General features: G+C 47.1%; 1 pseudogene; it reads right to left on the minus strand.

The window, feature by feature from the left end:
* Window positions 1-284: 284 nt before the first annotated feature.
* On the minus strand, window positions 285-403 carry LOC120614487 (uncharacterized; annotated as a pseudogene).
* Between the last annotated feature and the right edge of the window lie 5,594 nt (window positions 404-5,997).

Genomic DNA, 5,997 nt, shown 5'->3' on the forward strand with positions numbered 1-5,997 from the left:
GACGTGATGGACAGCATGGGGACCATATTTAACAATACTGTGTTGTATATTTGAAAGTCGCTAAGGGACTAGATCTTAAACGTTCTCATCACACGAAAAAAACTTGTTACTGGCCGTGTGGGGATGGGTGCTAACTGGACTTACTGTGGTGCTCACGTATAGATGAGGACCCTAGACATCCTAATCAGATTTTTTTTTTAGGCGAGGCAACCCTTGGTTGACCTCACAGATCGCAAAGACCTTGTCAGCTTACAATCCTTTATTTTTTATTTTATTTTTTTTTACGCCTACAGCACTTAGTCTTCCTAGGTGGTCTCCCATCCAAGTACTCACCAGGCCTGACCCTGCTTAGCTTCCGAGATCAGATGGGATTGGGCTTAATCAGGGTAACATGGCTATAGACCTGAATCAGATTTTAAGTGAAATAAGAAACATGACTAGTTCAAAATGGCGGCAGGGGTGGGGGCAGAATCTATGGGCTATAAACGAAGGAAGGATGCCAGGTGTTGAAGAAAGCGCGTGTTTACGCAGAGCAGAGCCTGTCTGGAGTCCTCCCCGTGGCAGAGGGGGAGGCCTTGCAGGGGTGGATTCCTTTTACAAGGTTTCACATAAACAAGGCCCTCTTCCCAGTTCTGTGCATGGAGACAGAAGCTGGCGGGTGGAAGCAGGTGGATCAATCACGCTCGTGAATGGCGAAGGAGACGCCTGCACCGTTCTTTGTTTACCGAGTGAATCCTCTCCTCCAGGACCGGTTTCTGGCTCAGCAACTACAACCTGTCATCGTCGGGATCTGGTTAATGTTCACACCAATGACGAAAACCCTGGCGTGGAAAATCAGTGTTATAAGCCACAGATACGCAAACACTGAGGAGAAAGTGAGACTTCAGAATCCGCTAAAAATTCATATCCAAGATGGAATCAGGTCTTAGCTACATGGTTTGATTCTAAATCCTGTCATTCATTCAAAGTCCATCATTCTTCTTCTTTTTTTTTCTTCTTTTAGGCATTCATCATCCTTTATTTACGACTAACCACCTTCGATTGACCGGGTTCAGAAACAGAAATGACAAGGTGGTTTTGACCCTCTTCCTTGTCTTGAATGAGCTGAGTCGCTTTGGGACTCTATCCCAACCCGGACGCAGGGCACATGCTGGCAGGCAAGGTGCTCCCTGTACAGGGTGAACGGGAGCGTTAAAAAGAAATGGTAGAGATCACGGAACACACAGAAAGTCTAATCTGGACTATTCGGAGGCCGAACGGCGGTATGGCTACCATAAACAACTATTTGTTGAATTAATTAGTGAAGAGCACACCACCTGAAGATTGTATTTTTCTATAATTAGCTCACAGTCATGTAATATTTCATCGAGAGGGAGAGAATTAAGCCACCTGAAGATGAAATCTATGGCGTCTGACACCCCCAAAGGACGTTCCCGTTCCGTTTTCCAGGCGGGGCCATTGTTTTTGCCTTCGACCTGGCGGCTCTAACTCACATGTCCGCTGGAGCTCGCACCTCACCCGGAGGCTCTACTTTCTCAGAAAACCCGAACAATCCAGTGACCAGACCAGAAAAGCAAACTATTTCAAGAATGGAAAAAGTTGTGGCCTAAAGTGCATTAATTGACCTGCTTTCAGCACATGGATAGAAATAGGTTTTCAGAGACTCCGAGGATGTGAGCATCGAAAGGGAGTGTGGGCGTCACCTGGGCCAGTGGCTTTTGGGCACGTTAGAGCAGTGGCCTTCTTCTCCTTGGGAGGTCTCTCTGCGCCTCCCCCTCCCACCCCACCCTGACTAACGTGGGGGAGGGGGCTGGAAACCTCTCTCATGGTTTTCCCCCAGCTCCAGACGAAGCCAGCTTTAAGAAGAAAATCTCTGAAGTTAGAAAATCCCCAAGGAAACAGAAGCCCAAGAAGTTTAGACGCTTTGCTCCAAGTCACACGGATGTAGGAATCGGGTTTGGGAAATAGCTCCTGGCGCCAGATTATCAGCTTTTCGTATTGTGCTTACAAATAGGATACGAAGGGACCCATTTCCCATGGCACTGCGCGCATGCCCACGCGTTCGCGGTTTCGTCTTCATTTGACTAAGGTCAGTGCCCCCTGACCTTTTTCAGAAAAGGAGCCACGCACAGTGTCTGCGTGGTACCCTAGGCGAACGACCAGAGGCCACCGGACCCGGGCTGGGAAGCTCTTGGCTCTGCAGCCTGGCTCTCCGCTCCTCCAGGGAAGACAAAGGAAGGAGAAGATTCTGGACTGGCGGAGATCTAGCTACGCCCTCAGGGCCCGTAATTCACCATGTTCTAGTTCAGGAGCAAGATCTACGTACCCGGGACAGGGCCGCGCGCTCAGCGAAGTCAGCGCAGCCTCCCTGTCATGAGCGAGGAACCATGTCATTTCCACTCCATGCAATTTTCTTAGCACCTGTTTGGTCAAATCTCTATTCTAAAGGCTGCGGTGAAAACGAAGTTGAAAGAGGTCATGAGATAAGTGTCTGACCAATGCTGTCGAAGACGGGACGACCCGGTGTTCCCAGAGCGAGGGAAGGCCTCGCGGAGGAGAGATCTCTGGAGCGTCTCTGGAATAACGAGCGGGGTTTAGACAAGGAATAAGGCCACCCAGGTAAAGCGACAGGCTGGACAGTGGGAGAATTCAAGCCTCGTTCAGGGAAAGGTTGGCTTTATGGTTTTCAAAGGGATGGAGCTCGCGGAGAGGCAAGGCAGGCCACGACTGTGGAAGGCCTGGGCTGCAGAACCACAGAGACTGAACCTCACCCTCCATTCGTCCCGAAGACAAGATGTTGGACACTCACTGGGTGCTGGGCGCTACGGTAGGTAGGTGTTGGGGATGCAAATGTAAGGTGACAGTCTCGAAAGTAGGAGAGAGATGTGAAGAAACAAAGGGTCATAAGTCCTATGATTGAAATCGCTATCAAAAATGACAGGTCAAAAATGGAGGTGGTCAGCTCTATATGGAGCGTAGGACCGCCCGCAGGGACAAGGCCGGAGGGGACACCACAGTTTACAATTGAAGGTTTAAGAAAACGGGGCTCCTGGGCCGGGAATGTGATCAGAGCTGCGTTTCAGCGAGGTCGCCCTCACTGGGCTGCGCGGTATGATTTAGAGAGAAGAATAATTGGGGACTAGGATCCCAGTTGCGAGGTTCTCGCCTGGTGCGGGAGAGAGACGGTGACGGAAGGGGACACGTGATGGACTGGGCTGGGCCAAGTGTCACATCGGGTGATGCTTTGCGTAGCGACTACCTACAGCGAATTCTAATTCGCAAAATTAATCTACGAGACCACACTCGGGTCTATTTTCCCGCCAGCTCTGGAGGAGTAGCACCAAAGGCTGATACAATCCAGACACTCACAACACTCCCTCATCCCTGTAACTACGAACCGTCGTTCATCCACTCAGTCCTAAATAAATGGCTCCTCTCTCTAAACACACCCCTTTTAAACCCATCTCCTGGTATTTTGACTAAGAACCTTTTAAACTATCCCTCCACTCTTTGTGTGCAAAGTAAATAAATCTTGCCGAAGAAGATTTATGGGAAATAGGGTCGTAATCTCCAAATATTTGAAAATTTAAGCATACGCTTTTTTTTTTTTTTTTTTTTTTCGTAAATGGAAGAAAAAACCTTTCGGCCTCTGACCCCCAGGGGCTTGCTATACATAATGCTAATAACTCCAATAACTCTCTCAGCAACCCTATCTGCACCCCCACACCTATTATGGCTCAGAGGTAAGTGGAGAAAGATACTTTCAAGAAATTAACCTGGAGAGCAGAGGTGAGAGAAGCTTAGAGACGCTAATAAGAGGGTGGACTCGGCAGCCTTTTTCTTTCTCAATTTATGAGAAGAAAGTTCGTTCCTGATGATGGGTGATGGGATGGGCAGGCAGATAGGTTATATCCGGATCAGTGGGGCAATTTACACATAGTAGTCACTCAATAAATATTTATGGAACTGAATTTCAAGGGAGCAGATTTTAGACGAATATAGGAAAAAACTTGTCGACAATGAAAGCTGTGTAATCATGATGACTAGAGGGGCAAAGAGCTTTCTAACCGCCCTTTTCTCCTCCTCCTCCTCCTCCTTCCTCTTCTTCATTCACAAAATCATGATTCGTGATCACAATTATCACCGCGTGAGAAAGACCATCCCGGAACTAACTGCAGGAGATACAAAGTCCCGACTGCCAAGGAGATGACAATTTAGTGTATTGGGGGTGGGGAGGGGGCAAGGGAGCAGATAACTAGAAATAATGATAGAAATTAGGGTAAGATGCAGCAATTTCTGCTCATTTAATGACAGAGGGGTTCAAAGGAAGAATGATTACATTGGAGCGAGAGAATCAGGAGAGACGTTTCTAGAGGATGAAGAGCATTTTAATAAAATACAGAATGGATGGAACAAAGAGAAACACAGGCACCAGTCATCTGTTACATTGTGGCTGCAGCACAGGGTACAGATAGCAGAAAGCTTGTTGGGATCGTATGGCAGAGTTTATTAGGGTCTGAAGTGAGGAGTTTGCACTGGATCTGGGTTTTGTTCCAATAAAATGATAGTATTTAAACTGTATTTTGGGGAGGCATTTGGCGGCAATGAAATGAAAAGATTATAGGGAAAAGAGGAGAAAAAAAAAGGCAAAGAAACAAGTGGACCGGCAACAGTCCAGAAGTAAGATAATGATGATCTGAACTAAAGATGGAGGGAAGGGAACTGACATGGGAGACACAGTAAAGCGTGAGGAAGGCACTAGAACGGCCCTAAGATGCTGAGTCTAGATAACTTAAGTTAGTTCTACTGATGGAAATAGAACACAGAGAGAATCATCTCAAAGAAAGAAAACACGAAAAAGAGAGGAAAATGCAGAAAAGCTGCTCCTTAGGAAATATGTTGAACTGTATACCCCCCATGCCTGTTTCATTTAGATTTCAAACACGTCTGAGTCACAGCTTTTCGGGATCTTGCATAGAGTTTATTACAAATAGTGAGGAAGTTAGCGGAAGATGGACTATTTTATACAAATGCGTATGGATTCAAAGTTACGGCTCTGATAACCGCACAGTATTCGCTCATTCTCGTCGGCTTTCCTAAGTGGAAGAGAGAGGAACGTAGACGTGGCAAGTTCCTCAGGGACCTGGGTACACCTGAACAGAACGTGCCATTTATTTCACATGGGAAAAGTAAGAAAAAGCACTGGTTTAAGAGATTAGAATTTTGTTAACCAACGTCACCATAATAAAAAATGAATTAAAAAAAAAAAAAGGAATTCAGAGCCTGTGAACTTCTTGGAATAGTGTCAGAAAGTGTTGAGGAAAATAGGAAGAAATAACTGGATTTTAGCGTGGGCCCCCATCAGTGGATCTGGCCGGAGGGGTCCCCTCTGTTTGTTTCATCGGCATCACTCGGAAGGGGGCACCCGAATGTCTTCCTTCTTCTTACCCACGTGTAAATGAATGATTTGAGTCTTATGACAACTCCACCCAGCCCAAACTGTGACTTAATCCTGACCCGTCTTCAACCAACTGGGGGGCGAATTATGAATAACAGGAGCATGGGCGTTGGGGTCAGAGTTCGGGGTTCGAAGCCTGCTGCCCCAGGTAGTAGCTGTGGTAAGTTAACGAAACCTCTCCGTGCCTCAGTTTCCCAATCTCTCAAAGGAGGCTGAGCGTGCTGGCCTCCGAGGACGGTGGTGGGGTTGGAAGAGCCGATGGGCGTGCTGCCGACCACGGGAGGTGCTCGGTGAAGAAGGATTCTCTCCGAGCTCTCAGCCCACCCCCAGAATTGTGGTCAAGATCAGGCTCCGAGCCACAACGCGGATGAGAAAGCCAAGTGCCAGAAAACCAGGCTCGCCCAAACTGCTCACTGAGAGAAAAAGAGAATTTTGCTTTAGATATAGCTTCAAGGAGAAATATTGTTTCTCTTTCAACTAATATGAATGTATTTAATATTTGAGATGTTGGCTAAACTTACTGTTAGTATTGTTTTGTT

Source organism: Pteropus medius, unplaced genomic scaffold (assembly GCF_902729225.1).
Source record: "Pteropus medius unplaced genomic scaffold, Ma_sr-lr_union100, whole genome shotgun sequence".
NCBI classification, from domain to species: domain Eukaryota; kingdom Metazoa; phylum Chordata; class Mammalia; order Chiroptera; family Pteropodidae; genus Pteropus; species Pteropus medius.